Raw genomic sequence first — 17,647 nt, forward strand, 5'->3', positions numbered from 1 at the left:
CCTTTGCCTCTGTTCTGGGACAAGTGCCGATATTCGCATGTGCGCTAATAAAATCGCCTTACGAAGATTCGCGCCTCAATCACTTTCTAGGCAATGTGAGTAAGATCTGAGCTTTTGGACTTTTGGGAATCAATCGAGATACAGTGGGGGGTGATGACTGTAGTTGACAGAGTACAAATCAATGTAATCTGTAAGGTGGAAACTAAAATAAAAAATATGAATATTCGTAAATCGAATTTTACGAAGTTCGAAATATTCGCGAATATGGTGCTATACTATATGAATGCACATGCACAGGCCTTTGCCTCTGTTCTGGGGACAAGTGTAGATATTCGCATGTGCGCTAATAAAATCGCCTTACGAAGATTCGCAACTCAATTCAATCACTAATGTATGAATGCAAAGCCCTTTGCCTCTGTTCTGGGACAAGTGCCGATATTCGCATGTGCGCTAATAAAATCGCTTTACGAAGATTCGCGCCTCAATCACTTTCTAGGCAATGTGAGTAAGATCTGAGCTTTTGGACCTTTGGGAAACAATCAATTATATGTGTACTGTAATTTTGTGAAAAAAAAAACAAAAACGAATATTCGTTTTTACGAATATATAGCACTATATTAGAAATATTCGAAGTTGCGATATTCGCGAAAAAAATTCGCTTTTCGAATATTCGCGCTCAACACTATTGAAGTGGGGTGTTATAAACCAATATAATTTCTTTATAGTGCATTTGGGTACTGTATAGTGCATTTGCACATGCGCGTATGCGAAAATTATCTTGCCGATATTTCGCATTGGAAGAAAAATGAATCGAGATCGCAAATTCGAATAATACATCTGGTATGTCACTCTCCATGTTGTGGGACTATTTGTGCACTTCTAGTAATTATTTCTTGGCTGCAAATATGAGCTAAAAGTTTTTCAGGTTCGCCTGCCATTAAAATGAATGGGACCCGGCGCAAACTTGCGGTTCACGAACATTTGATTGTGTTCGCGAAGCGTCCCAGCAGATGTTTGTCCATCACTAATTGTTCCCCCTCCAGAAAAGAAATGCCCATTGTACCCCCTAGAGCTTGGGATATTTTTTTTATAACCTTACCCTGTTTTACATGTCTCCACATCTTTATCCCTGACTTATCTGGTGTGTTCCTTGGTTTTCATGATCACTAATGTTCTCTGACAAACCACTGAGGCCTTCATAGAACAGCTGTTATACTGAGAACAAATTAAAGACAGGTGTGCTCTATATACTAATTAGGTGATTTCTGAAGGCAATTGTTCACACTCGAGTTTATTTAAAGGTAAGAGTACAGGGGGCTGAATACAAATGAACCACATTTTTCCGATTTGTATTTATTAAACATTTTGAAAGCCATGTGTCATTTTCTTTTCACTTCACACATACTTGCTACTTTGTGTTGGTCTATCACATTTTATATATATATATATATATATATATATATACACTCACCTAAAGAATTATTAGGAACACCTGTTCTATTTCTCATAAATGCGATTATCTAGTCAACCAATCACATGGCAGTTGCTTCAATGCATGTAGGGTTGTGGTCCTGGTCAAGACAATCTCCTGAACTCCAAACTGAATGTCAGAATGGGAAAGAGAGGTGATTTAAGCAATTTTGAGCGTGGCATGGTTGTTGGTGCTAGACGGGCCGGTCTGAGTATTTCACAATCTGCTCAGTCACTGGGATTTTCACGCACAACCATTTCTAGGGTTTACAAAGAATGGTGTGAAAAGGGAAAAACATCCAGTATGCGGCAGTCCTGTTGGTGAAAATGCCTTGTTGATGCTAGAGGTCAGAGGAGAATGGGCCGACTGATTCAAGCTGATAGAAGGGCAACGTTGACTGAAATAACCACTCGTTACAACCGAGGTATGCAGCAAAGCATTTGTGAAGCCACAACACGCACAACCTTGAGGTGGATGAGCTACAACAGCAGAAGACCCCACCGGGTACCACTCATCTCCACTACAAATAGGAAAAAGAGGCTACAATTTGCACAAGCTCACCAAAATTGGACTGTTGAAGACTGGAAAAATGTTGCCTGGTCTGATGAGTCTCGATTTCTGTTGAGACATTCAAATGGTAGAGCTCGAATTTGGTGTAAACAGAATGAGAACATGTATCCATCATGCCTTGTTACCACTGTGCAGGCTGGTGGTGGTGGTGTAATGGTGTGGGGGATGTTTTCTGGGCACACTTTAGGCCCCTTAGTGCCAATTGGCCATCGTTTAAATGCCACGGGTTACCTGAGCATTGTTTCTGACCATGTCCATCCCTTTATGACCACCATGTACCCATCCTCTGATGGCTACTTCCAGCAGGATAATGCACCATGTCACAAAGCTCGAATCATTTACTAAAATGGCCCCCACAGTCACCAGATCTCAACCCAATAGAGCATCTTTGGGATGTGCTGGAACGGGAGCTTCGCGCCCTGGATGTGCAGCCCTCAAATCTCCATCAACTGCAAGATGTTATCCTATCAATATGGGCCAACATTTCTAAAGAATGCTATCAGCACCTTGTTGAATCAATGCCACATAGAATTAAGGCAGTTTTGAAGGCAAAAGGGGGTCCAACACCGTATTAGTATGGTGTTCCTAAAAATTCTTTAGGTGAGTGTGTATACACACACACACACACTGTAGGGGTTACAACCACCCTGCAATCCAGCATACTGTAGGAAAATGCACAGGCCTTTTTCCTATAATCTGCAAGCACGGCATCCATTGCAGGATTAGTGTAACACCTAGATAAAAGCAGTGTATAATGTGATGGAAAAATGAATCCAGCCAGCAAAGGAGGCAATGTGGACAGTCACAATACATTAGTAAGTGTGTTGCATTGACTTTGTCTACATAATAAATGCCATTGAAACACTTTAGAAAATAACCCACTATAACAATCCTTATCTATAATATATTAATTACATTTTAATTGGAAATTTGTTGTTTCTATTTTGATTTTCTTACTTTCCATTTTATCTGATAGTTTTGCTCTGCAAGTGCTTGATTATTAGAATCTGTGGGCCTTCGAAGAAATCTTTGGAAAACTTAACTTAAAAAAAAAAAAAAAATTAGGAAAACTGTGGTCAAAAGCTTATCTATTAAAAGGGGTTTTCAAGGGTTTTAAAACTGATGATCTATCCTCAGGATAGGTCATAAGTATCTGATTGATGGGGGTCTGACACCCGGGACCCCCACCGATTAGTCTGAGAAGGCACTTGTGCTCCTGTGAATGCCATGGACTTCTCGCAGCGTACCAAGCACAGCGCCGTATATTGTATAGTGGCTGTGCTTGGTATTGTGCTCAGCCCCATTCCCTCCTCAGCATAGGTCATCAGTATGCAAAATCCCGGAAAACCTCTTTAACAGTTGAATTGATTTACCATGGACTATGATAAGTGACAGACATTACTTCCAGTACAGAGTGCTAGAAACATGGGATCTTGATGCACTAACAGTTTCACTTACTGTTGGGTTTACATGGCCCTATGTTTGGGCCCGTTATCAGGAATGAACCTTCTTATGAACGTTCGTTCACGATAATAGGCCTGTCTTAAGGTGCTGCTGATCACCTGATGAACGTGCTAATTGCTGGTTCAAGGAGTGAAACAATCATTAATACAGATAGCTAAATAGTTTCTGGGCAGCAGATTATGATGTCTAAACAGCATCCAATGAAGTAGTCCAGCACCAGGATAAAATCCAAAGTTATCTTTATTGAGGGCAAATAAGATCACAGCAGTACATATTGGGGAGACAGCACCCCGATAAAACCCGTTGAGTACTTCATTACGTCTCAAATGCATCAACGACTTTTATCTGGGTGCTGTCTCCCCAATTTGTATTTTGATCCTATTTGCCTTCAATAAAGAGAACTTTGGATTTTATCCTGGCGCTGGACTACTTCATTGGATAGGAGCATAGGGGTTCTGGAACTTTCTAGATATTCTGTCTAAACAGCACTTCGCTGCCCAGAAACAATGCACCCGCATGAGAGCAAGCGATAGCTGTGACTATTGCATGAAAATGCATCGCTTCAACCGCACTGAACGAGCAGCCAATTGTCAGAAAGAAACACTTCTTTCCCAATAATGGACTGCTGGTTGGAAAGTGAAAATGCAGCATTCCACTTGTATATAATTGCATATCATCATTAGTCTACTGATTCGTGCCATTATCTCAAATACGGTGAGCTAATAACATCCACAAATTATATCTTCATTTGTAAGCATCAGAGGCCCAGCATTGTTTGGCCAAAGAGGACACCTCAACAAGTAAAGTATATCATGTACACAACGATCACTACACCAATGCACCACACAAAATTCACTTAAGCTGAATGACGCTCTACCAGGCATGCTCAACCTGCGGCCCTCCAGCTGTTGCAAAACTACAACTCCCAGCATGCCCGAACAGCCTATAACTATCAGCCTACAGCAGGGCATTGTGGGAGTTGTAGTTTTACAACAGCTGCAGGGCCGCAGGTTGAGCATGCCTGCGTCTAAACCATGGACACTATACACATAACAAGCTAGATCTACTAATATAAGTTGCCCTTAAGGGTTGCCCCATGTGAAACAGAAAGTATGATTAAAATCCACGTTTGCATACACTTATGTAAATTGCTCTGTAATCCATCAATCTATCTACAGAGGCTATAGATTATAATATAATGGTAGTAATAGTCATTCATACCTATGGTGCACAACAATTCACATAATGCTTAGGGAACAGATAAAAACTTTCATCACATACTTAATGTTCTACCACAAATCAATACAACTCTTCTCTATAAAATAGCAGCTAAAAGTTTTTTCCGCCCCAGAGATACTCAGTTCAGTCAACATCCCATGTCATTGAAACAGAAAGGAGATGGTTCCCTCCTTGCAATGAGTTTGCACAAATATTATACAAGTTGTGTCTGTTTTCAGTCACAGCTACATTGTGGGATGCCATCGTTAAGGTGCATGGTACAGCTGATCAAACTCCATGATCTCTGCCTGACCTGAATGTTAGATGCTGAAACTGGGAGTCCTGAATTAGTGGAGATGCTATACCTATAATGGGATCCAAATAGGTGGCAATAACCATTTTCTAATGTAGGCGCAGGAACACATAACGATTAGATCCTATTTAAAATCTATTAATGGATTGAAAGAAACTTATCTTCTGCCACAATGTTAACACTAATGCCATTTATGCAGCAGATTAAGATTTCACATCTTTTCATTCATATTAAAAATACCAAAGAATGAAGCTCCTAAAATATTTCTCAAAATGCAGAGATGTTTTGTAACAGGGCATAGACAACATTGCTTCAATATTGTCATCAGAAGAAATATCCTTACCTTTAAGATGCAGAATGTTCACCTGCAGAGAATATAGATACTCCTCCTTTTGCAGAGCAATCACTGATATGACTAACAGTAATGTGATTCTAAAAAGAGGGTCAGAATGTCCTTTAGCAGCAAGGAAAGCAGTTTGCATGCAAGAAGTCTGCTGCTGCTCATGTAGGAATAATACAACCCAGAGCAAACTGAGCTGCATCCACCAGAGAGAGGAGAAGCCCTCTAGTGGCTGTACATGGGATCGACACATTCATGCAGGCTTGGCAGCAGGATGTACAAGATGGAGTGCTTCAGAGTGACAAAGTACTAATGTCACATGGCTGATCCTACAGTGGCACAATAAGCATCCCATCATGTGTTGTATGTTATATTCTAATAGAGTAAAAGGTATTGCAGATAGAAGGTTAATCAGCAGAATGCAGTGGGGTGCATTATAATTCTAGTGATATGTCGAGTATCTGTATTCAATCATCCTGTAGCTGTTTTAGAAGATGACTGACAATGCAATCAATTGTATTCTGAGTAGATAGATTTTCTGACAGTATTGTAAAAGCACATTGCCGCTGTGACTGTCATCTAGAAATCCTCTAACCTAGATCATCAGAAGTACAGTAAGTGCCTCCAGTCTGCACTTACAAAGTGACTGGAAGTAATTTTGAACAGTAAAAATTGCTCTCACCTGATCTAAAAATCTGGCTATCCAGGAACCCAGCAAAAAAAGAAAAAGTGCAATATTGGTCTTCATCTCACAATGGTCTTGATTTTCAGGCTTTGTTAGTGCCCATATTATGGATGCAACATCCTGACCTCACATGGTTCATCAGAACGAAAGACTGCCTTGCGGTTCGTCCGGAGGTCGTTTCGCGGCGAACTATGCTCGCTTGCGGTTCTCTGAACGGACGAACAAATGGCGATGTCCGCCAGCGCCATATTCTTTTACATTGTGAAGAACTTTGACCCATGACACATCCATCAGGTGGTACAGGACAGCCAATTGAGATGTTTCAGCACATGGACACCCCCCCCACCTTATAAATAAACTCGATCTGGCCGCCATTTTACATTCTTTCGCCAGTGTAGGGAGAGGTTGCTGTGTGGAGCAGGGACGGACTGTTAGGGACATCAAACACTAGCTAATAGGGCCACAAAAGTCCATCAAAGGACTGGTATAGGAGTGCTATCGATATGTGTGCCTTACTGAGCGGTGTGATATACTTATAATATACTTTCTAACATAGGAAATATATGATATTGTGTTTGCATTGTGCAGCAGTTGTGTACATTTCTGCTGTGATACTGCAGCTACACAGAGGGTACAAATGCTCTTGGAATAAATAATTTCAACTGGTGTGATATACCAGTTGCCCCCCAAAATAACTGATTGAGGCAGGGGTGTTATATACCAATAATATACTTTCTATAAAGTGCTTTTGGGTAGTGCAGCATTTGTGCGCGGTTCTGTTGCGTTACCGCAGCTACACAGAGTGACAAACGCTATTGGAACAAATGATTTCAACTGGTGTGATATACCAATTGCCCCCCCCCTAAAAAACTGATTGAAGCAGGGGTGTTATATACCAATAATATACTTTCTATATAGTGCATTTAGGTAGTGCAGCATTTGTTTGCGGTTCTGCTTCATTACCGCAGCTACACAGAGTGACAAACGCTATTGTGATAACTAATTTCAACTGGTGTGATATATTCTAGCTTCCCCCCAAAAAAAACAGATTGAGGCAGGGGTGTGATATACATATAATTTACTTTCTATATAGTCCATTTGGGTAGTGCAGCATTCATTTGCAGTTCTGCTGCATTACTGCAGCTGCACAGAGTGACAAACGCTATTGGAACAAATAATTTCAACTGGTGTCATATACCAGTTGCCCCCAAAAAATTGATTGAGGCAGGGGTGTGATATACATATATTATACTTTCTATATAGTGCATTTGGGTAGTGCAGCATTTGTGTGTGGTTCTGCTGCTTTACCGCAGCTACACACAAGTGAAATTACAACTTTCTGATACTTTTACAATAAAAAATAAATAAAAATGCAGACACTACTTAACTGCATACACACATTCAGCACCACTGTATACACTACTGAACTACATACACACATTCAGCACCACTGCATACACTACTCAACTACATACACACATTCAGCACCACTAAATACACTACACAAGTACACAAACAGCCAACTCCAAAATAACTACAAATACAATGTTCATCAATTACAGTGACACATTCAAAGTCAGTGTCTGCAAACTTTATTATACATCAACCTATTTATCACAACCAGTAGAAATATATTGTTTGGAACCATTTACACCACCGTTAAGTGTTAATATAGCTGACTAAATTGAATCACATTACAAACACCAGCTCACATTATTGTGGCAAGTGTGGGACAAGTACCAGGAGGGGCAGTAGGTCTGGGCACCTTCATTAGGAAAAAAACAGACACAGACTACTATAGTAAATAAAAAAATATAAAAATCCTGACTGAGGCTAAAAACATGGCTATTCAAAACTTATGTAGGTCAACATTTCTGTACTGTACAAGAAATATTAGCATATACATAAGCAGGTACTAGATACAAAGCTAAAAATGAAAAATACCAGAAAAGAAACACAATGGGAACGTTATAGGCTGTCGAATATGAATTCCACAGTGTGTCTTTCACTTGGAAAACAGTAGATAGGTGAAAGAAATATACACAATCCTATACATGGAAGTGTAAGTGGTTAAAAATATTACTTACATTAAATTCAACATTACTTGTTATTTACATAAGTAATAAAATACACTATTTTCAGTCAAATCGTGTTTATTACACTCTGTACAAAAAAAAAAAGGCTTCACAAAACATACCTGGCACACTTAAAGGGCTAATTTCCTCTGGCAAGCACAAATCTGACATAAATAAGCTTCCTCTACAAATCCAAAATGACATCTGAAGAAAGATTATCCCATGAGGCCTTTTTATAATCTTGTGTCTGGTGCAAAAATCAGACACCCAAACAACGGTTGGTCGCATGTATGTCACACTGAAGTTGCAGTCGCATGCGATTCACATTGAAACCTATGTGCGAAATGTCACATGCGACATGCGCCATACAACAGAAAATCCAACAAAAACTAATTTTTTTCGACTTTCGCATCGCAGTCGCAGCATGTCACATGTTGCAATGCGACACCATAGACCACCATTCTAAAAATTGTCGCGTGACATTGGAGCAACAAAATGTCGCGCAACTAATGTCGTTGTGTAGACCTAGCCTTAGTCAGTGTGCAATTTAAGCTAGAAATACAGCTATAATTTTCAGGTTTTCAAAAAACACCCTTTTTGGGCAAAATATAAAATTTTACAGCCCTTGCTGCATCTGCACGTGTAAAATTCAAGTGTTATATACTGCTGTCATATTCTGTTAGTAAAAAAAACACCCTTTTTTGACAAAATACTTAATATTGCAGCCTTTGCTGCATCTGCTATTGTTAAAAACAAGCTTGAAATACTTCAATAATGTTTTGGCTTTGAAAAAGCACCCATTCTTGGCAATACCCTCAATCCGGGGCCTCTGCCGCATTAGCCAGTGTGCAATTTAAGCTAGAAATACAACTATAATTTTGGGGCTTTTAAAAAACACCCTTTTTTAAGCACTAGTATAGGTGTGCTATCGATATGTGTGATACACAGAGGGGTGCGATATACTTATAATATACTTTTATAATGAGTCAAAAACACATAGCTTTATATAGTGATCACCTGGAAGTCAGGGGCCTTGGGTCTAGGGGCTTACTAAGGCCATTTTTATATAGGGTAAGGTTCCGGACGGGGTCGCTCTTATCAGGGCGGGTGGTCTGTGGTTAGGCTATAAGGGCCAGAATAGCAGCCCCCCCTGTATGGCAATATCAGGGACAGTTCTTTGCCCACCCTGTCCTTCAATACCACATCATCTAGCCCAGGGATGTTTTTTTATTTTTTTTTGCTTTCCCTCCTGGATTCATGGATGTGCACAGGAACCCCCCGGATTGTGGTAGGACATATGGTTTCTGATTTGGTGCAGCCGAGCACGTGATTTAGTGCCGCCAAGCACTTGTTATTGCCTCCACAGCTATGCTTTTTGCTTAACTGTAATAATTTCATTTATTTTCATTTTGAGGGATATCTTTTCTATTCACACGTCCGCAAAATGGGTCTGCATCCGTTCCGCAATTTTGTGGAATGGGTGCAGACCTATTCATTTTCATTGGGGCCGGAATGTGCTGTCCGCAACTGCATTTGCGGATCCACATCCGCATTTTCGGATCCGCACTTCTGCATCCATGCTTCTGTTTCCGAAAAAAAATAGAACATGTCCTATTCGTGTCCACAATTGCAGACAAGATTAGGCATATTCTATTATATTGCCGGCGATTTGCGGTCCACAAATGAACATTGCCGGCGTCCGTGTTTTGCGGATCCGCAAAACACTTACGGACGTGTGAATGGACCATCATAGTAAAATTATTAAAAGTTACGTTTTATCTTTATGTATATTCTAATGGATTGCCTTCCTTGCACAATTTTATAATACACTTTCTATGTTAGAAAGTATATTATAGTGCATTTGTATTGTGCGGCAGTTGTGTGCGGTTATTGCAGGTATATAGAGGAACAGGAGTTATTGGAACAAATAATTTCTACTGGTGTGATATACCAGTCCCCCCCCAAAAAAACTGATTGAAGCAGGGGTGTTATCTACCAATATACTTTCTTTATAGTGCATTTGGGTACTGTATAGTGCAATTGCACATGCACGTACGCGAAAATTATATTGCCAATATTTTGCATTAAAAAAAATAATGAATCGAGATCGCAAATTTGAATAATACATCTGGTATGTCACTGTCCATGTTGTGGGACTATTTGTGCACTTCTAGTAATTATTTCTTGGCTGCAAATATGAGCTGAAGGTTTTTCAGGTTCACCTGCCATTAAAATTAATGGGACCAGCTGCGAACTTGCGGTTCGCAAACATTTGATCGCGTTCACGCGATTGCGAACTGTTCCGGCAGATGTTCGTCCATCACTAGTTATATGTTCTAAAGCCTTTTGTGTCATGTATAGGTGGAAAAAAATAAGGGCTTATTTGCCATTTAGTGGTGCAGTTATATGTTGTAAAGCCCTTTTTGGCGTGTATTAGTGGCACAAAAAAAGTATTTGCCGTTGTTTGGTGAAGTGAGATAAATTACAGCCAATTTTGGCGTGTATTAATGGCAAAAAAAAATATATTTTTTCCGTTCAGTGGTGCAGTTACTGTATATGTTCTAAAGCCCTTTTTCGCGTGTGTTAGTGGCAAAAAATATATAAATATTTGCTGTTGACGGCCACGGTTATATGTTCGAAAGCCTTTTTTTGGCGTATATTAGTGGGGAGAAAGAAAAAGGACTTATTAGTAGTTGTGTGTTGAAGTGAGAAAATTACAGCCCTTTTTGGCTTGTATTAGAGGCCAAAATATATATATTATTTGCCGTTCAGCGGTGAAGTTCCATTGTACTACAGCCATTTACGGGGTGTATTAATAGGCTAGATAGGTATGTCATATTAGCCGTTTTGTTGTGAATTGTGATTGTTATATTTATTTTTTTGGGGTGTATTAGTAGGAAAAAGAATACGTCTTATTAGCCGGTCTGCAATGAACCAACATTTTTATACAGCTATTGTTGGTGTGTATTAATGGGAAAAATAAGTATGTTTTATTAGCCATTCTGCGGTGAATTTAAATTGTGATACACACATTGTTGCGCTGTATTAATAGCAAAAATAAGTACAGGTCCTTCTAAAAAAATTAGCATATTGTGATAAAGTTCATTATTTTCTGTAATGTACTGATAAACATTAGACTTTCATATATTTTAGGTTCATTACACACCAACTGAAGAAGTTCAAGCCTTTTATTGTTTTAATATTGATGATTTTGACATACAGCTCATGAAAACCCAAATTTCCTATCTCAAAAAATTAGCATATTTCAGCCGACCAATAAAAGAAAAGTGTTTTTAATACAAAAAAAGTCAACCTTCAAATAATTATGTTCAGTTATGCACTCAATACTTGGTCGGGAATCCTTTTGCAGAAATGACTGCTTCAATGCGGCGTGGCATGGAGGCAATCAGCCTGTGGCACTGCTGAGGTGTTATGGAGGCCCAGGATGCTTCGATAGCAGCCTTAAGCTCATCCAGAGTGTTGGGTCTTGCGTCTCTCAACTTTCTCTTCCCAATATCCCACAGATTCTCTATGGGGTTCAGGTCAGGAGAGTTGGCAGGCCAATTGAGCACAGTAATACCATGGTCAGTAAACCATTTACCAGTGGTTTTGGCACTGTGAGCAGGTTCCAGGTCGTGCTGAAAAATGAAATCTTCATCTCCATAAAGCTTTTCAGCAGATGGAAGCATGAAGTGCTCCAAAATCTCCTGATAGCTAGCTGCATTGACCCTGCCCTTGATAAAACACAGTGGACCAACACCAGCAGCTGACATGGCACCCCAGACCATCACTGACTGTGGGTACTTTACATTGGACTTCAGGCATTTTGGCATTTCCCTCTCCCCAGTCTTCCTCCAGATTCTGGCACCTTGATTTCCGAATGACATGCAACAGTCCAGTGCTGCTTCTCTGTAGCCCAGGTCAGGCGCTTCTGCCGCTGTTTCTGGTTCAAAAGTGGCTTGACCTGGGGAATGCGGCACCTGTAGCCCATTTCCTGCACACGCCTGTACACGGTGGCTCTGGATGTTTCTACTCCAGACCTAGCTTCCTCAGGTCCCCCAAGGTCTGGAATCGGTCCTTCTCCACAATCTTCCTCAGGGTCCGGTCACCTCTTCTCGTTGTGCAGGGTTTTCTGCCACACTTTTTCCTTCCCACAGACTTCCCACTGAGGTGCCTTGATACACCACTCTGGGAACAGCCTATTCGTTCAGAAATTTCTTTCTGTGTCTTACCCTCTTGCTTGAGGGTGTCAATGATGGCCTTCTGGACAGCAGTCAGGTCGGCAGTCTTACCCATGATTGCGGTTTTGAGTAATAAACCAGGCTGGGAGTTTTTAAAAGCCTCAGGAATCTTTTGCAGGTGTTTAGAGTTAATTAGTTAATTCAGATGATTAGGTTAATAGCTCGTTTAGAGAACCTTTTCATGATATGCTAATTTTTTGAGATAGGAATTTTGGGTTTTCATGAGCTGTATGCCAAAATCATCAATATTAAAACAATAAAAGGCTTGAACTACTTCAGTTGGTGTGTAATGAATCTAAAATATATGAAAGTCTAATGTTTATCAGTACATTACAGAAAATAATGAACTTTATCACAATATGCTAATTTTTTGAGAAGGACCTGTATGTGCTATTAGCCATTTGGTGGTGAATTTACATTGTCATTCAGTGGTGAAATTTGTTTGTGATGCGGCCTTTTTTGGGAAAATTGATGCGTGATTTGCAGAATATCTTTATAGGTAAAACAATTCATTGATTAGTCATTCAGTGGTGAATTTTTTTGTGATACAGCCTTTTTTGGGGGAAATTTGTCAGTAAATGTAGACTTTCTTCTGTAAGGACTGAGTAATTGTGTTGATTAGTCATTCAGTGGTGAATTTGTTTAGCTATGCAGTCTTTGTTGGGAAAATTGGCCGGTGAATGTGTTATGGAATATTGAGACAAATGGATACTTGCTTGTTGAGAACTATATAGACTTTCTTCTGTAGGAACTGAGTAATTGCAAATTTATTTGTGATACAGACTTTTTTGGGAAAATTGGTCGGTTGCTATAACTATGGTCAAGGACAATATATGTCCTTTACGGCCCACTGGTTAAATATGGTTCCTGCCAGCAACACCAGCAACTTGGCCAGGTGACGCCGCTTCCGCCTCAAGGTTCTCACGCCGTTGGTCCTGCGACAATGTCCGCCTCTGCCTCCTCATCCTCCAACGTGTCCTCAGCCTCCACTGCAGGGTCAACTCACAGTGGTCCTCCAGCATACCACCTACACCTCATTTGCCTGGTCGAACTGAGTCACACAGGGGAGGAACTGCTCCGTGTCCTTCAGTAAGAAATCAAATCCTGGCTTTCTACGCGACAACTCAAAATTGAAACATGGTGACCGAAAAAGGGAAGAACATGGTGTTGGCGCTGCATCAAGGAGGGCTTAGCCATGCACCCTGCATGGCACATGTGTTCAATCTGGTTTTCAAGCGGTTCCTGAAGTCTTCACCCATCTGCAAGACATCCTAAAAATGGCCAGGAAACTTTGCATGCACTTGAGCCACTCGTGCACCGCAAATCACACCCTCCTTGAGCTGCAGTGGCAGAATGGCATCCTCCAACATAGGCTGATATTTGCTGGTGCCCTTTGAGGAGGCCACTCTATTTGTCAGTTGCCAATGAATTGGAATCATTCCACTGATTCATGTACTGGAACAGATGCTGGTAAATCTGGCTGGTCAGTGGACTGGAGACATGGCGCCTAGATCTCACGGCCACATGAGCCCTGTGGGGGCTGAACTAGAGAAGGAGGACACTGAAGCAAAAACAATGTGTAGCAAAATGGGTGGTTTTTATACACATGTGACAGGAGAGGAGGAGCAGACAGAGAAGCTACAGGTCGATGAGGAAGATGAGGCAGAGGACCCAGACACACCGTGGCAGTATGCAGTGGAGATGGAGGCAGGGAGTCCCTTTGAGTCACTTGCACAAATGGCCCAATGCATGCTCACTTGCTTGCGTAATGACAGCCAAATTGTCAGCATTCAGCAGAGGGATGACTTCTGGCTCTCTACCTTGTTGATCCTCGCTACCAGTCCAAAATGGGGACCTTTTTTATACCTGCTAAGAGGGAGTACAAACTGAACTACTATAAAGACCTCCTATGTAGTAAGTTGGCCGCTGCCTATCTGCGCCATCGCCCATCCTCTTGCAGGTATGATCGGAGGGCCCTCTGCACTCACGTTCCTCTGCCACGGTTGATGTGGAAGGGTGGGTGGGTAGGAACAGTTCCAGCTCCATCAGCAGATAGAGTCTAGAGTCGCTGTTAAGCAGCTTTCTTCACCCGCCTAGTGAAGAAACTACTCACCAACAGCAGCAGCTAGACCTGGAGCATGACCTGAACTAGCAGGTAGTGGCATACTTGGACATCACCCTGCCACCCCACATTGAAGATCTGCTGGACTACTGGGCAGCCAAACTGGATTTGTGGCCGCAACTGGCAGAGTTTGCCCTGGAAAAGCTGTCCTGCCTGGCCAGTAGTGTAGCATCAGAGCGGGTGTTTAGTGCGGCGGGGGCCATAGTTACCCCAAGAAGAACTCGCCTATCCACCCAAAATGTGGAGAAACTGACTTTTGTCAAGATGAATCAGGCATGGATCAGCCAGGATTTCCACCCACCAATGCCTGATGCATCAGACTAAATCACTCATGAAGCCCCATCCATCAAACCCCCTACAAAAAAACTACAAACTATACAAAAATGGGCGGACATAAAAGGCTTTTTTAGGTGTAGCGCAATAACTGCAAGTCCACATCTTTCCCCCCAAAAAACATGGTAATTATATCTGCTTCTAATGGATATAAACACACTATTACAGAGTTTTTATCATGTGACTCAAGTGATGTAATATACATAATTGAATGCCCTTGTAGACGGCAATCCATTGGAAGAACTAAGAGATTACTGAAAAAACGAATATCCGAACATATGTCGAATATTAGAAAGGGGTTTGAAAATCATTCCCTTTCTAATCATTTTAAACTTCCACATGGTCAGGACTAGTGATGGACGAACATCTGCCGGGACGGTTCGCGAACGCGATCAAATATTCGCGAACCGCAAGTTCGTGGTGGGTCCCATTCATTTTAATGGCACGCGAACCTGAAAAACCTTCAGCTCATATTTGCAGCAAAACACGGACACCGGCAATGTGCATTCCGCAATTTGTGGACCGCACATCGCCGGCACTATAATAGAAAATGCCTAATCTTGTGTCTGCAATTGCGGACAAGAATAGGACATGTTCTTTTTCTTTGCGGAAACGGAAGCACAGATGAGGAAGTGCAGATCCGCAAATGTGGATGTGGATCCGCAGATGCGGACAGCACATTCCGCCCCATTGAAAATGAATAGGTCTGCACCCATTCCGCAAAATTGCGGAACGGATGCGGACCCATTTAGCCGATTTGTGAATGGAAAAATTATCCTTCAAAATGAAAATAAATACAATTATTAAAGTTAAGCAAAAAGCATAGATGTGGTAGGCAATAACAAGTGCTTGGCGACACTAAATCAGGTGGTCGGCAGCACCAAATGAGAAACCATATGTCTTACCACAATCTGGGGGGTTTCAGTGCACATCGATGAATCCAGGAGGGAAAGCAAACAAAATCCATCCCTGGGCTAGATGATGATATGGTATTGAAGGACAGGGGGGAGAAAGAACTGTCCCTGATATTGCCCTACTCGGGAGTGCTATTTTGGCCCTGATAGCCTAACCACAGACCACCCCCTGATAAGAGCAACCCCGTCCGGAACCTTACCCTATATAAAAATCGCCCTAGTAAGCCCCTAGTCCTTAGGCCCCTGACATTCAGGTGATCACTATATAGATCTATGTGTTTTTGACTCATTATAAAAGTATATTATAAGTATATTGCACCCCTCTGTGTATCACACCTATCGATAGCACACCTATACTAGTGCTTAAAATGACTTTTGTGGCCCTATTAGCTAGCGTTTGGTGTCCCTAACAGCCTTTCCCTGCTCCACACAGCAACCTCACCCTACACTGGCAAAACACTGAATGTAAAATGGCGGCCAGATCAGGTTTATTTATAAGGTAGGGGGTATGTCTGTGTGCTTAAATATGTCTCAATTGGCTGTCCTGTACCACCTGATGGATGTGTCATGGGTCAAAGTTCTTCACAATGTAAAAGAATATGGTGGGCGCGAATTTCTCCATATGTTCGCATGTTCAGCGAATCGTGAACCCGCAAAGTTCGCCGCGAAACGACTGCCGGGCGAACCGCAAGTCCATCTCTAGTCAGGACCTTTCAGGACTCAAATTTGCTGCTTTAGAGAAAATACAAAAGGATTAAAGAGGAGGAGATCACATTGGTAGGATGTCGAGAGCGGAAACACAAAAAAATCTTCAAATTTAATACACTCCTACCAATAGGTTTAAATGCAGAATTTGAGCTCTTTGGTTTCTTGTAGAGAAGAGGTGGTTGCCACCGGCCGATGCGGGACTGAGTTATATTTACATGTGGCCGGGCCTTTCTTGGCAAATGGCACCCATCTTCATTATACGACGCTTCTCTTTGAAGCCATTTGGAATAATTTTGAATAAAGTACCTTAAAGCAATTCATTGGAGAGAAAAGATAATCCCAAAAAAACAACAAAGCTATTAAGAATACTTTGTTTAAAAAAAAAAAAATTATGGTATGGGATTCTCGCCAGCAACATCCGCTTTCTTAGTACAGTACAAGTCCTAGTAAACTAACAACTACTCAACCAATTTTCTGACTAACATGAAGAATTTCAAGTTTTAGATTTTATTAAATTTTATTCCATTTTATTAACTGATAATTATGTTTTATATGTTTTTAGCAAGCATTTATGTTTTTGTGATGTTTTTACTAAAAACGCAATGAAAACGCATTAATACCGCATAAGTGCTTTTTAGATATTTCGCGTTATTTAGTGCAATGTTTTCTAAACAACCTGTTTGACATGCTTGATTGAAGATCTAACAAGGAAAAACCCAATTATGGGAGAAATCTGAAAGAAATAAGAAATATTTGATCCAGGTCCAATCCACCCCATTGTTTGATGTGGGCTAGATCCATCCCACACTTTGTATGTCTCAAATCCCCTATATAAGGATATGGAATATGGAGGACAGTTCAACCACTGAGAAAAGGGCCACTTAGAGCCCCGAAACGTGTTTGATTTTGGATCCTCCTGTAAAATATAAAGACTCCCGTAATCTACAGCAACGTTTACTCTCGGTAGAAAAAGTCACAATCAGACCTTAAAGTTCGTGTCATCCTAAGAACCGGAAATATGTAAAGAAGTAACTGGCGCCAGTGAGATACATTCACATTTGCTAAAAGTGGATGATGATAAAGAACACTACAATCGAGATGCCCTCGACATCACAGTAGAAACCAATATTTTTAATACCACATACCTCTGATGAAATTCTGAACACTCACGTGAGTAAGCAGGAGTGGGGGGC

At 41.1% G+C, this 17,647-nt stretch overlaps 2 protein-coding genes across 6 annotated transcripts in view; one reads left to right on the top strand and one right to left on the bottom strand.

The window, feature by feature from the left end:
• INSYN2B (inhibitory synaptic factor family member 2B) overlaps positions 1 to 5,491 on the bottom strand; it is a 96,054-nt gene extending 90,563 nt beyond the window's left edge. For 2 of the 3 annotated variants that reach the window (XM_044280883.1, XM_044280880.1), the window contains exon 1: positions 5,380 to 5,490. The gene's annotated coding sequence lies outside the window, so the exon portion shown is untranslated. Of the gene's footprint in view, positions 1 to 5,379 lie in introns of all 3 variants that reach the window. The other variant, XM_044280882.1, reaches the window with a different exon arrangement.
• The window catches only part of DOCK2 (dedicator of cytokinesis 2), a 1,177,826-nt gene that overhangs the window by 711,589 nt on the left and 448,590 nt on the right, over positions 1 to 17,647 (top strand). The gene's annotated exons all lie outside the window — the stretch shown is intronic.

The sequence above is a fragment of the Bufo gargarizans genome, chromosome 2 (assembly GCF_014858855.1).
Source record: "Bufo gargarizans isolate SCDJY-AF-19 chromosome 2, ASM1485885v1, whole genome shotgun sequence".
Taxonomy (NCBI): domain Eukaryota; kingdom Metazoa; phylum Chordata; class Amphibia; order Anura; family Bufonidae; genus Bufo; species Bufo gargarizans.